Source organism: Haliotis cracherodii, unplaced genomic scaffold, assembly GCF_022045235.1.
Source record: "Haliotis cracherodii isolate W230 unplaced genomic scaffold, xgHalCrac1.p SCAF_2, whole genome shotgun sequence".
Lineage (NCBI taxonomy): Eukaryota > Metazoa > Mollusca > Gastropoda > Lepetellida > Haliotidae > Haliotis > Haliotis cracherodii.
This window is the reverse complement of record NW_027266275.1, coordinates 64732135-64748194: the sequence shown is the minus strand read 5'-3', so window position 1 is coordinate 64748194 and position 16060 is coordinate 64732135. Positions and strand designations below refer to the sequence as shown.

The window sequence follows — 16060 nt, the reverse complement described above, 5'->3', positions numbered from 1 at the left end:
AAGTCAGTTATTGGTGTGACTTGGCGTGATCTGGTTGGAATAATGCTCAAAACGGCGTAAAAACTAAAATTCGTTCACTCATAAGCTGCCATGCCAGCAAGTGAGGAGCCATGCCTTAGTGAAACACAAACAAGGCTCATCGTAGACGGGCATTTATGCCCACAAAAACATTTTTACCCACATCAAATATTTCTAAAATTGTAGTTAAAATTAGGCCAACCCCAACAAACATCGAGCTCCAACGGTGATTGCAATCATAAATACGATATATTTAACTGTCATTCTAAAACCCTGTGATATGATGATTCTACTTCGCAATGTTCTTGTAACATCGGTTACGTTTGGCGTCATTACGTTACCACGTTAAGACGTAGCTTACATGTGGAAGCATGGACCGATCTCTATTGTGCCATTAAAAAATTAAAAGCGAACTCTTTAGGGTTTTAATGAAGATATTTATGGAAAAGGCATACGCTTAATCCAATGTTTTGATTTGGTAATTTTGACCCGTCTTAATTAGTGTTTGGTTACTGGACTGTCTTAGATGCGTGAACCATTCCATCAGGGTCCAGTCTAGCCATTGTGACTAGCCGACAGTAGAACATTAGTTAATTTAGATACGCGTTCATTGCTACGGGAAGCCCTGAGATGACACGAATGTCTCGGGTTGGTAAATCTTCGCAATTGATAAAGTGATTGTGATTGTGGATTGCGGAGATTTTCGTTTTAACTTTTTCCTGTATGAGTCATTCCGTGTGATTGCAAATATAATGATGTTCGTTTGCTAAATCTATGCTTCAGATATTATAATTATGATAGAGCAGTCACCACTACATATGTCCTAATATCTCACGGAGGGATATGATCCATTTCCCAACTCCCACTTTTTGTTTTGTGTTTGTGTGACTTAATAAGAGAAATATAATGTTGTGATTGGGGCAGTTGCTAATATGGTCCGAGATTGCTGGTTTACTGTCTGATTTGATGTTGAGATTGTATGCTCTTTGATTCTGGTGTTGATGGGGCGTAGAAGCAACTGGGAAAATGTCCAAATCCTCTCAAACAACCTCCATGACTTCACTGAAAGAAAACTAACAGAAGCAGTCCAATTTCGCCGCCACAAGCTATCAATCAACAGAGACCAAGGCCATTTTTTTCCCCATCCGCCTACTATGAACTAATTAAGCAATAATCACTACACCTATGTGAACTTATCCTGTTTAATTAGCTTCATGTCTCATTGGCTTCCACCGATGTGTTCTCTGTCCATCATATTGTGACAGTAGTATCCTTCTGTTGTCATCACCTACTCATGTTATCCCACTCATGTATGCAATTGTTGTTACCGTTAATCCTCTACTGTTAATCCTCCACCTGCTATATATATTCTGTACAATGTCCCTCATTCAATAAATCAACCATCTTCCTAGGAGACTTCAATGCCCATCATCCTACCTGGGGCATTGCAGATAAACTAGACAACCATGGACAACTAATATCAGAGTGGATCGAAAAAAATGACCTAATACTATTAAACAATAACCAACCAACTAGGTACGACAAAACCCACCACACCATGTCGGCTATCGACTTAACAATATGTACGCCAGACTTAGCACAAAGTCTGATGTGGGACGTCCACCCAGTACCTCTAGGCAGCGACCACTTTCCCATAAATATAACCCTAGGAAATATAAAAATACCAAATCAAACCCCTAAACAGGAACCTAAATTTCAGTACAAAAACGCCAACTGGGACCAATTCCAAGAATTATGCAACGAAGCTAATCTAAACGATTTAGAAACAACAGACCCCGAAACATTCTGTCAAAACCTAACTAACTTCATAATCAACGCAGCCAAATCCGCAATCCCCTTCAAATCATCCAACCCAGGAAAACCCACTGTCCCTTGGTGGAATGAGGAAATAGAGCTAACTAGACTAAAACGCAAATCAGCTTTCAACAGAGCTAAACGAGACCCCTCTCATCTCAAAACAGCTCATGAACTTAACCACCAAGTGCAAAACCTAGTTAAAACTGCTAAAACCAAAAACTGGAAAAAATTCTGTGAGGAGCTAAATCACCACACCGACGCTAGGAAGGTGTGGCGCAAAATTCACGCCATCCGAGGCATCAAACGGCACAAAAAAAGCCCCAATATAAACAACTCAACTAACCCCACCCAAAAGGCCAACAACCTAGCCAAACACTTCTCTAAAGTTAGCAGCAACAGTAACTTCAGTAAGAAATTCCAAGATAAACTAAATAAAGAAACCAAATTCTCCAAAGAAAACAGACAAGACAACCTAGAAATAAATCAACCTTACACCATAGAAGAACTAAATCACGTACTAAACAATAGAAAAAAAGGAACAGCCCCTGGCCTAGACCTCACCTCTTACCAAATAATCAAACACTTACCTACCAAACTACTCCAAACTTTACTTAAACTATACAACCTAGTCTACCTAAACGGACAGGTCCCATCCTCATGGAAGGAAGCTCTAGTAATCCCAATACCTAAACCAAATAAACCAGCAGATCAGGCAAACTCCTATAGGCCCATCTCCTTAACCTCAAATCTCTGCAAAATAATGGAACTTATGACTAAAAATAGGCTACAGCACTACCTAGACCAAAACAACATCATAAACCCTGACCAAAGCGGCTTCACTCCTGGCCGATCAACTCTCGATAACCTTGCCCGACTAGAACAGGATATAAAAACAGGACAGTTAAACAAGCAATACACCATAGGCATATTCCTCGACTTCTCTAAAGCTTTCGATATGGTATGGCACCAAGGGCTAATACAAAAACTAAAAAAAATAGGACTAAAAGGTCAAATAATAAACTTCATCCAAGATTTCCTAAACAATCGCAAAATTACCGTGGGTATAGACCATACACTATCGGACCAGTGTCCCCTAGAAAATGGCACTCCCCAGGGCAGCATCCTCAGCCCAACCCTCTTCAATATAATGATAAATGATCTATTCGAGGGCTTATCCCCTAAACTAAACACTTCAAAATTCGCGGATGACGGAGCCCTATGGATCCGCACTAAAAGCATTAAAATGGCAGAAAACTTAATCCAAAAATCTCTAAATAAAATACAACAATGGGCAGACAAATGGGGCTTCTCCCTTAACTCAGATAAAACAACAGGAATAGTATTCAAACATAAAAACATGAAACCTGCCTACCCAATCCTCCAGCTAAACAACCAAACAATCAAATTCCAAAAACAAACAAAATTCTTAGGACTTATTTTCGATCAACACCTCACCTGGGAGGCTCACGTCCAAAACCTAAAAACTAGATGCAGCAAAGACCTTAACACATTAAGATGTCTCACCGGCTCTAACTGGGGAGCCTCCAAAGATACTCTCCTCTCACTATATACAACACTAATTAGATCAAAACTAGACTACGGCTGTGCCATATACAATACCCTAAACAACTCTCTTTCTAAAAAACTTGACTCAATACAATATCAGGCTCTCAAACTAATTACACGCACCCAACATGGCACCTCTTACACCTCACTTCAGGCCCTTACAGGAGAAATGCCACTAAATCTACGCAGGGAACATCTAAGCCTTAATTTCTGGGCCGCGTCCCAAACAAACCCTCTCATCCAAAACCTAATTAACCAAAACATTAGCCCAAGAAACCAAGCTCTAGCTCGCAAACACCCCTTACTCACCCCAATATCCCAAAGAATAACTAACTACCTCAATGAACACCAAACTCAAAATCTTAAACAAAACTGCAAAAAATCAAATATCTTCACCCCTAAACTCAAAATACCCCAAATAGACACAACGCTAGCTAACCAAATAAATAAACAAACCGACCCAAACATAGCTAAAACCACCACACTTGCATACATACACGAAAATTGGCCAAATTGGTGTCACATATACACTGACGGATCTTCAGACCCGATCTCCAACCACACAGGCTTCGGAGTCCATACCACACAACCAGTTATATCCACACAATCTTACCGACTCCCTAACAACCAATCAATATTCACGGCCGAACTTATGGGCATGGCCTCAGCCCTGCATAACCAACAATCTAAAAACAACAAAAAAATCCTAATTCTCACTGACTCCCTTAGTGGACTACAAGCCCTCCAAAACAAAAATACCAAAAAACGACCTAAATTAATAAACCAAATACTTAAAAGCTCCAACGACCTAACAAAAGCAGGCAAACAAATAACCTTCTTGTGGATCCCCGCCCACGTAGGAATTTACGGCAATGAAAGCGCCGATAAAGCAGCTAAATTATCTCTCAAAATACCAGAAATAAGCCTAAACCTACCCATCTCAAAATCAGAAATTAAAAGTGTAAACAAACAAAAAATAACCAAAAAATGGCATAATCAATATCAAAACTCAAATAGCCAAATAAAAAAAGTGCTCAGAAAACCACTAGCCAAACCTAAAATCCTACACCCCTCTAAAAAAATTGACAGATTAATTACAAAACTCCAAACAGGACACACCAACCTAAATAACCACCTAAAACAACTTAAAAGACACACCACAGGCAACTGCCCCCACTGCAAACAACCCGAAACCACAGAACACGCACTCATTCACTGCACCCACTATCAAACACACAGAACCACACTACAAACCGCCCTCAATCTAAATAAGGTTCCTACTCTAGATGAAATACTAAACCCTCAAAATAAACTAGAAAACTTCAAGGCCCTAGGCGTATTCCTAATCAAAACAGACCTAATTAAGCGCATCTAAAAATTAATTAATCTACCAATCCAAAATCCAATAAACATACAAACACGCACCTCACCCGGCTCCCTTAGTTCCCTCCTCCACCCACCTCGGCATTTATTCCAAATTTAAAAATTTCAAAAAATCAATATAAGCAACCCCTAAAAGCCCCCTCTTGGGTTGCACACACCACTTTCACCCTTCTCGGAATACACTAAATGGTCCGGCCAGGCCCGTGTGCGAAATACGCTGTAGTCGGAAAGCGCACGTTAAATCTTTTATATCAGTCAGTCAGTCCCTCATTCAGTGGTGTGTGCAACCCAAGAGGGGGCTTTTCGGGGTTGCTAATATTGAAAAAAAAAATTAAATTCCAAAAATTCAATATATGCAACCCCTAAAAGCCCCCTCTTGGGTTGCACACACCACTTTCACCCTTTTCGGAATACACTAAATGGTCTGGCCAGGCCCGTGTGCGAAATACGCTACAGTCGGAAAGCGCACGTTAAATCTTCTATATCAGTCAGTCAGCCTCATTCAGTCTTGCCTGACTTCACTTCACTTTATTCTCCAGGGAACCACGCATGGTGGTATTAGAGTATATTTTACATGTCAATCATTATATACAAGCAGTCAAAATGGCGGCGGACTAAAACAATATATTGTAGGTAAACAGTGGTAGATATAATAAGCATGTCTATTATCTAAGTTTTGATATTACAGAGAAGATAACATTTATAAACTTTGCTATGTTTCTTAAAACAGTGAAATCTGATGATGTAAAACGTCTATAAGATGCCATATTTGAAAATTTGGTTAGTTTTGTTGAAATAAATCTTTTTCTATTTTCATCAAAAGCAGGACAACAAAATATATAATGAAACTCGTCTGCAATTGTCGGAGAGTCACACAATTTACAAGTTCTAAATTCCCTTGGAGTATTATACCAACGCCCTGTATCAATAGGTAAACAATGATTGGATGTTCTAAATTTTAATATTGGGTAGTAAATATATTTGGGCAATAAGATAAAAGAATCAAGTGATGGTAGGGTCTTATTGTGTTTATGATATTGTCCCTTGATTCCTCCACACTTGGTAAAAGTGATCTTTTCAGTGTAGTTTCTACTTTATTAAGCAGCCATGTTCTGTTAAAATTACCTGGGAACATATAAACATTACTTAGCCCACATGAGTTAAGGGTATTTTCAACCAACTTAAGCCAAGAATAAGAATGATTATTTAACCCACAATCTAAAGACATGAAATTGTACAGTACCGAGGATAACTTGAAGTGAGACAGGGGCGTGTTGCGTTTATACCAATAACAATAACTAATAATTCTTTTAGAACATGGATGCTGATAGGAAATCTTCCAAATTCACCATATAAGAAATAATTCGGTGTGGACATTCTGAGACCAGAGGCTAATTTTAAAAACTTGGTATGTATATTTTCAAGTATATCTATTTTAACATGTCCCCAAAATTCAGAGCCATATAACATAATGGGTAAACCGTATAAGAATCCACACCGAAACGTCGCCTTTACAGTATTAAAGAAGTTATCCATAAATCGTGACTACTTGGTCATCCGTCAACTTCTAAGTACTGCCCATCAAACAACTTAAAATTCCAGTTTGTTAAATACCACAACAATAAGTGTGTCAACAATGTATCTACGTTTTGTTTTATTTAACACAATATATGCACTGTATTGCTGTAAATTGTTGTAAATTGTACATAGTCTACCCTGCAGCCATCTTACGTAAATATATTTATGTATGATTTTCACATGCCACTAGTCATGATGACTGTTCAATTTCAGTCTGCCACACGAAGCTTGAAGAGGCTTTATAAATGTGTTGATAACGGCACTGACGCAATCAAGCAAATAAATATTTGTAATGGGCAGATACCAAACTGTTGGCAAATAGTTAGCTTGTATATATTTGTGTAGATATGAAACATTCTAATTAATTGCGTATACACTGGACACACATACATAAAACAAAAACTCATGACAGATGAATTGGTGCCTTGATGTGCAACAAGAAAGAATCTTGTTTATTTCCAGGCCATCCTGATCATCGTTTAAGTCTACTACATGCATGGTTGGAGGCAAGATCAAAGTCGCCGCCCAGCATTTCATTAGGCAAAAGACAGTGTCCTCCGTTTCGCTTTGAATTACCACCCCACCCTGTTTAAATCGGTGCGCAAATAACTGTGTCCAGTCTACCGCGTCAGTGTCGACTGATTTTGTGATAGATGAGAAACATTTCATTGTATATCGTATATTTTTGTTATTAACAGAACTCTTCTTTGCTGATATTACCGACAGTTAGTCATGTAACTGGAAGATCCGCTCACTGCTACATTAATTATAATGCTAAACGGTCCTGTTTGTAGAAATGTATACTAGAAATATGTAAAAGACATCTGTTGTGTATTAGAGGATGGTTGGGCACCGAAATGTTATAAACGTTAGATCACGAGGGCGAAACATTAAAGTGTTTTATGATACACATGGGTTGGGGGCATTGGCTGGGTTTACACCAAAACATGCCGTTTGAGATAAGTCACTGACATGAGAAATTAGGTTAGGTAAACAATATAATAATGCATAAATAACTGTGTAGGAGGTGGTAGTGAAAAAAATTGAATTAACTTTGAATCGGGACTGATGGTACTCAACAACTTTTATGTGGCCATGCGGTGTCCAAGATTACGATATTGCAAAAAGGTTATGTTCAAAAAGAATAATTCAAACCTTGATTAAGAGCCAATACACTACAACAATACAACTACAACTGTGTCGAAATGAAACAGGCGGTGGAATGTGCAGGCATGCCGTGGCTACAAATCTTGATGTACATAGTGAACAAGTTTATGCAGATGGGAGGAGAGGATGGGGGTGGCGGGTCAGCTACATGTATTTGGTGTAAATTGTTCGTGGGAAATAATACACGGTTGAAACAATAGAGTGGCGTTATGACAATTATGTCGGTATAGAGGTGAAGCAACTTAATTCAAAGAGTGGTCTTGAATATTCATAAAACTCGACAAGTATTAGCGAGTTGAACATGTTTTCTACATGCCATTCTGTGCCATTGATCATGCGAAAAACACCGTTTTGTAGTGCTTTCAATTTCAAGTGTGATATGCTACTATCGTTTGAATGTATCTGAATGTTACCGCGTTCACAGCAAAAAAAATGCAGTTTCCGGTATCCGGATACCTGCCGGATACCACCGGACACTTACCCAAAACGCGTCCGGGTATCCGGTGGCAGAAACCTTGCCGGATACCAGATCCGTGGTATCCGGCATGGACACCTCACCTGAAAGTATGCCACCTGGAATCCGGGTATCCGGCACCGGATACCTCACCGGATACCTCAATCTGGGTGTCCAGGGATCCGGCACCGGATACCTCATTCTGAGTTTCCAAAAACATGTCACAATTTGGGGGGTGCATTTTGTTCAATTAAGTGTGAAACACCTAAAAATATATTGGAAACTAACCATGAAAATTGAACATTGCTGAAGGTATCCGGCAGGTATCCGGCAGGTATCCGGATGCAATTTTTCGAGATGTCTTTCTCCTAGTAAATAATGTTAGCCTGGGCATAGCAGATAGCTGTAGTAATATTCTGTGTTATTTTGGTTGTAAATATCCCCTTAAAGTTGAGATCTATGGGCAGGTACTTTTGGTGAAAACATTTTTCAAATTCATATATATTTCATTTTAGATGTTCAGCGTATTAAATGAAAAGCATTCAGTCCTGGTATGATGGTATCCTTACATTTCATCTTCATATTCCCAGTTTGTTCTAGCTTCTCGTGGTTGAAGCGCTCGATTCACCACATCGGTACATTGCTTGGTGTCACCCATCATGATATTGTTGGAATTTTGCTCATAAAGTGACATGACACCATATTCACTCTGACAAAACAAATGAAAGTCATTGGCTATGTGCTCACTTGGGCCTTTGTTCCTGGTGAGATTAAAAGATTATTTTGGAACTGTATCAGTACTTGTTACATCTTGACAGACGAGTTTCATTGAAGTTTGAAACAGAATATCATTAACCCAAATGGGTGCATCCACAGAAAACACCTAATAAAGTACCGGTACATAAAAACATCAATGTAATTTTTCTACTGACATGGAACTAAAAACTTCATTCAGTGAGCTGTATTAATTGTTGGAAAACATTCAGGGCATTAGTATATTTGATATATGTTAGCACCTATGTTATGAATGATCAATATCATATTTCTTTAAAGAAGCAAAACAAAAAAATTTGTTAAGATAACAAATCATATTTATTGATTTTATGACATTTCATTGGTTCAGTAACCAAAGGTGTTTGCAAGAACATTCAAAAACAGAAACAGATGCTTCAATGCCATTTTCTAAATAAACAAATCGGTCAAATCTCAGAAGAATTTCAAGGGAGAAGAATATCTAAAGTCAATTATGTTTGTGCAGTAAACCACAAAAGTCATTCAGATTTGTATAGTCAGCGTCAGTGTACACCACATAAACATAGTCTCACTGCTGTGGTATTAATTCCTTTAGACTTGATTAATGTCGTAATAAAACAACCTACAGAATCACACTGATGTGGCATTAGTCATTCAGAATCATCACTTTCTGAGGTGAACCTGCTAGTTGTTCTGGGGAGGATTATTCATCACCCTGAGAGTCCTTTGTATGACTTGTCTGATCTGGTGTCATTGTGAAATCCAGGTGCCTGAAACAATTTATAACATCTTTAAGATCTTGTTATCAAAAATATAAGAAACACACATATATTGACAAAGGGTAAAAAGTTGGTTTCTCAATGAGTAAGGTAATGACAGTTTATCAAGCAACTGTTAACCAAACCATGTTAATCAATGTAAAAAAGCCATAGCAAACAGTAAATTTTACAGATAATACAAAATTGTAATTGATCTTCTGAAAACAATTCCTGTAGTGCCATAAGGCAGGCTCACCTGATTTTTTCTCAAATGTTTGCATTACATCAAAACATAAGGAAGGTTAAACAAGGCAATGCAAATTGCATAAAATAGGTTCTTATACATAAAACAGAACTACCGTATTTGATGTAATAAGCGCCTCGCTCTAATAAGCGCCCACGGGAATATTTGCTAATATATTGTCTCGTTAACAATCCCAAATAGCACCCTTTCCAATTGATCAATGTATACAAGACTTATTTATTTGCATATAATACTCATTCGTGTGTGATATGCACCCTTAATTATGGGGAATTTCATTCTGGAAAAATATATTTGTCGTACATTAACATTTCAGGCTGCCAGCATAAAGCAGGAAATTTTGAGAGCGCCCTGGGCGCTTATTCTGTCGAATACGGTATTCATAATTATCAAAACTTTCAATCACACAAGTAATGTAAGTGATCTCAAAATATTATATAATGAGTGTGCAAGTTAGTATAGTTCCACACAGCTTTTAGCAATATTCCAGCAATATATCTGCGGGGACACCAGAAATGGGCTTTTCACACAGTACCCATGTGGGGAACAGAACCCAGTGCTTCGGAGAACGCATTACCCACTAGGCTACCAAATACAAATATCATCTCAAATACAAAAGTAAGTAACATTAGGATTTCATACAACAGATATTTTCTCCAAATATCAAGTCACTATACAACTGATTGAATTACTGATTAGAGAAGCAAGGACATATAAATGTAGCAGCTGAATCAGGCTTAATTTGAATCGTTCCTTGCTTCAGTTGCAATGGGAGCCACATTGAAAATAATTATCTCACTTATTATTGATGATTAATATCTACCATTAATTGGTAGGCCAAAATAGACACTGATACAAAAAATCAACTGAAAAGAACCACCTGAACAATCGACTAAAAACTATGTATATTACATTTGGGGGACCTTATTTCGGCTGCTGGCAATAGCATGGGCGGATACAGAGGGGGGGTTGCTGTGGTGCGCACCCCACTTTTTATTTCGAAAATAAATCTTTATTTCTGTATAAATTTCCACCAAAGACAATAAATAGCTGTAAAAAAGCTGTATCCGCCCATGATTAGTCATGAGTAAAATCATTATCATATTTTTATCATTTATCCTATCTTTAATTAAGATTAACAATAACGGGAAAAGCTGCCAAATATATTGGTCAAGTGTAATCATAATTTAAGTAGTTCTATTTGGTTTTGGAACTTTTCAAGGGTCATTGTAAATATATGTGTATTCCTATTTGAATACTCGTTTGATTGTTATAAAGTTACACAGTATTGCATCTATCGTCTGTTTCTAAATACAGTGGAACCCATCTTTGACTTGTGTGACATAATTGAATCATACCCCAAGTGCATTGTTATGCATCTGCACAGAGTGGTCAAAGTCCTTGTCACACACATAGTTTGCTACAAGGCAGAATCCAATAAGTACAGTTGAGACATCAGGTTGTATCCAGACAAACTGTCTGATAATCTCAAGTATGGTCTTGGTAGGATCAAGGGATGTAGCTAATCCTAAATAAACATTAAACAAATGACATAATCTCTTCTACAGAACACTTGATCAAAGCCTGCCCCACCTTTGATGTTTATCATCTTGTTACGCTCACAACAGCTCATTAGCAAGATGAACTCAATGTCAACTCATGGTGGATTAGGGATTAACAGGGCAATTAGTGTCAGGTGGGTATTATCACTTGCAATTATCTGTTAATTACTTAATTGAGTAGTGACGGCTTAGTTAGTTTCCAACCACACTGACAAGTCAGTTTACAGTTTACTAGTAACATGTTTCTGTGGACCAAGGAAATGTATCTTGCCAGATACTTAAAAAGTTCTACTCATAAGTAATAAAATAATGACAGTTTTGATATGCAATTCTCCCTACAAAGACATTTAACATTTGATATACATAAACTGTCTGTTGAAACTATGATGATGCTAATATACAAGTCGCACAAAACAACTAATTCATATACTGGTACCTAGCCAAACATACATAATTTTTATACGCGTATGCACATGCTTGTACATATATACCTCTACTGGCACAGCACACATACAAACAATCATTAGATGGATGTAATCGTTGAAAAAATATTTTACATACACAAACAAGTGAACAGATTCTGTAATAGCATGGTTAATATTGGGAGATGTTTAAGCATTTCCATTTTCACAGAATCGAAGGCATATCCTTTCAGGACTCAGATCAGCTTGTAGTGATTTAAATTCACATAAAAAAGATTCATGTGAAATGACCTATCCCGCACGTGTGGCACCTGTTATAAAAATACCATTCATTACTTATTTGTGTGTCCAAATTATGCTATTATTAGAAATAATAGGTATTATTATACAGCATGGATATAAGAAAGCTTTATATGGAATTGTTGAAAATTATGTACAGGAAAACATTGAAATAAATCAATCAATACGTGCATTTATCTCAGAATCTGGTAGATTTAATCAATATGGACTTCTCCTTCATTATCTAATTATAATCAGATGATTACATTATTGCTCAACTGATAGTTTGCAATAGTATAGAATTAGTATTTTATTAATAATTATTTTGTATTTGAGCATCATTTAGATAAGCCAATGAAATAAATATATGTTTAAAACACATGTAGTAGAACATATTGCAATAGTTAAGACCCGAAAAGAAGTTATGTGTAGGATCCTCAAAATGGTATCCACAAGAGCAGGTTGTAGAATCATGTTGGTGTTTGTTGTTTAACTCTGCACTCAGCCATATTCCAGCTAAATGACGGCGGTCTGTAAATAATCAAGTCTGGACCAGACTATCCAGTGATTGACATCATGAGCATCCATCCACACAATTGGGATACAATGACATGGATCAACCAAGTCAGCGAGCCTGATCAGCCGATCCATTAAGTTATCTCTTACAACTAGCATAGGTTGATCATGTTGATGGGGACTAACTTCAACCTGGAATCCCCATGTGAGTATGTATGCGGCTGTTAGCTTTGTTTGATGTTTAACGCCACACTCAGCAATATCGCAGCTTTGTGGCAGGAATCAAACCTGCATGGGTCTTCAGCACGAAGAGTGAACGCTTCAACCACTAGGCTACCCCACCACCCAAAATTCCCCCATGATAAAGTTGTCATCATGGTTATTGTTCAGCTAGTTCAAGTGAAAATGTTCATACCCTTAAAATGTCTTATCTTCCACTTCACGATGATCTCTGATGCAAAACTTCCCTGTCATTAAAGCTGTTCTTGATTCTTCACATCTGGAAAAATATGTTGAGGCTATTAATCATCTCACAGAGTAAAGGGAGTATATGAAATAAGACAGTGAGTCACATTAGCATACAAATTATCCAGTTAAAGTAAACATATTTCTTCATTATATACATAAGCATATACTAACATATGATAGACAGGCTACTTGTTATATAAAAATATAATTATATCCTGATACATTTACTTACATGTTGGTTATGAAAGTTAATGTGTCACATGTGACAGGCTTACATGTGGTAAATTACTTTAATACGTGATCATTGTAATATTCACATATTCCTTACCTTAATGTGTCACTTCAGCTGCCAGCATTACCTCAGCTGCAATCTCAATATTTGGCCAGTTTTGACGAAATGACCGATTGTGTTCAGTGTATAAGCTGGGCCTCGTCTCTAATATAACTTGGCGCAAGTTGACGACGCGCATAGAGAGCCGGGAACCAGCTTATGTCGTGTTAAACTAGTTCCCGGCTCCCTATGCGCGTCGTCAACTTGCGCCAAACAATATTGTGATATTAGAGACGGGGGCCCAGCTTTGTGTTAACCCGGAACAAGCCAATTTACCCATATTCCCCTGCGGTCCAGGGCGCCATTTTAGAACATGGATGTAAACAAACCTCGTGTATAGATATACACCGTGATGCTTGATTACGATAAGCTTACCTCGTGTATCGATAGATTGTTCTCATTCACCTCCACCACGGAAATGCCGGCCGAAGTTCCTCTGAGCCATCCACAACGCGGAAGTCAACAGTATTTGGAAAGGCGATTGGCAGCAAATGCGGATGCCAGGTACGTAGCAGGGCTTCGTGACCTTATGATTTCCGTGCAGAGATCTTATGGAATGGATTGATTTAGATATTTTCCTGCTCTACATACTTTACTGTAAACGCCAAGGGTCCTTTTTTTAGTATTATGGTCAACTGTTTGTTATGACGACAAGGATTTGCATAAGGGGCGTAATGGATTTGTGGTCAAAACAAGATGATCCAAATTAGATCGGCTTTTTATAGATAATGAAGAAATGTACAAAGATCTAGGAACGATTATTAACTCTAAACTTTTGTGGGATGCTAATACAGACTATAATTTACAATAATGGCCACCAAAGACTTTACTTTTTTTACGCTTAACATATTTTTATAATTACACTGTTATGTCCTTGTTTTGTATAAGCTTCATAATTAAATAATATATTTCTGTAATGTGAATGCTACTTATTTTTGCAGAATGTCTGGATAAATGAATGAGTCAGTCATCTGCACAGCATCAATGGAAAAAGGGAAGCAATGAGGAACAAGAGAAGAGTAGCAGTGAGTGGTAAATATTTGAAATTATTCTGTTTGGTTCATCATGTTCATGTAGCTATTCTGCAAATATTTCTTCAGTTTGCTTGTTCTTTATCACCTGTTGGCATGGATGGCCTAATCATCAAAGGCACCACAACTTGCTGTGCATAGTTGCATCTCTTGGGCTTGACAGAAACCAATGGTCGTGGGTTTGAATCGAGGGTAGCATCATACACTTGCTTGTGGGTTTCATCAAAGTGGTAAACATGTAAGACCTGCATCACTTCGGGCTTTCTTCCCATTTCACTCATTTAACACCACATCCAACAATAGTTCAGCTAAATGACAAGGATTATAAATAATCAAATCTCAAATCTCAACTAGGCAAACCAGTTATGAGCTCGATCAAGACGCACCGATGATGACTGTTATGGACAACATCCCACGTTATTGGGTACGATTACGAGCGATCAATGAGCCCACTTGCTACCTCATCTATTACTTTGGCTTGTATGGCAAGCATTTTTAAGAGATGTCAGTTAATGATTGTTTCAACTCATCAGCATGGAACAATATATATCTCAAATGTTTGGTATATAACAAAACTCAAAGACGATAAATTAAGTGAATTTGCTGCCTTTTATCTGTAAGTACATGTTGCAACGATTCTTTTTTATTGCTACAATCTTTATACATAATTTTGCAGAAACTGAAGTCCAGCTTGAGATACCCGGATGACTGGTTGACAGTCTGGAAGGACCCTTCCAGATATCAGAAGTGATAGGCAGACAGTGATGAGGAGAATCCTGTTATTTCAATGGGGGCCTACCAAGAAGTTATATCCCAGTAAATTTTACAGAAAATACAAAATTGTAATTGATCTTCTGAAAACAATTCCTGTAGTGCCATAAGGCAGGCTCACCTGATTTTTTCTCAAATGTTTGCATTACATCAAAACATAAGGAAGGTTAAACAAGGCAATGCAAATTGCATAAAATAGGTTCTTATACATAAAACAGAACTACCGTATTTGATGTAATAAGCGCCTCGCTCTAATAAGCGCCCACGGGAATTTTTGCTAATATATTGTCTCGTTAACAATCCCAAATAGCACCCTTTCCAATTGATCAATGTATACAAGACTTATTTATTTGCATATAATACTCATTCGTGTGTGATATGCACCCTTAATTATGGGGAATTTCATTCTGGAAAAATATATTTGTCGTACATTAACATTTCAGGCTGCCAGCATAAAGCAGGAAATTTTGAGAGCGCCCTGGGCGCTTATTCTGTCGAATACGGTATTCATAATTATCAAAACTTTCAATCACACAAGTAATGTAAGTGATCTCAAAATATTATATAATGAGTGTGCAAGTTAGTATAGTTCCACACAGCTTTTAGCAATATTCCAGCAATATATCTGCGGGGACACCAGAAATGGGCTTTTCACACAGTACCCATGTGGGGAACAGAACCCAGTGCTTCGGAGAACGCATTACCCACTAGGCTACCAAATACAAATATCATCTCAAATACAAAAGTAAGTAACATTAGGATTTCATACAACAGATATTTTCTCCAAATATCAAGTCACTATACAACTGATTGAATTACTGATTAGAGAAGCAAGGACATATAAATGTAGCAGCTGAATCAGGCTTAATTTGAATCGTTCCTTGCTTCAGTTGCAATGGGAGCCACATTGAAAATAATTATCT

The 16060-nt window shown here is 37.6% G+C and overlaps 2 long non-coding RNA genes across 2 annotated transcripts; one reads left to right on the top strand and one right to left on the bottom strand.

Annotated features, from left to right (window-relative positions):
- Nucleotides 1-9070: 9070 nt before the first annotated feature.
- Nucleotides 9071-13468, bottom strand: LOC139468359 (uncharacterized). The gene is made up of 3 exons (XR_011653683.1): nucleotides 13333-13468; nucleotides 12952-13035; nucleotides 9071-9507 (listed from the first exon to the last, which is right to left on the bottom strand). It is a non-coding gene; the product is annotated as an uncharacterized lncRNA (long non-coding RNA).
- A 142-nt stretch (nucleotides 13469-13610) lies between these two features.
- Nucleotides 13611-15168, top strand: LOC139468360 (uncharacterized). The gene is made up of 3 exons (XR_011653684.1): nucleotides 13611-13839; nucleotides 14277-14367; nucleotides 15043-15168. It is a non-coding gene; the product is annotated as an uncharacterized lncRNA (long non-coding RNA).
- Nucleotides 15169-16060: the final 892 nt, after the last annotated feature.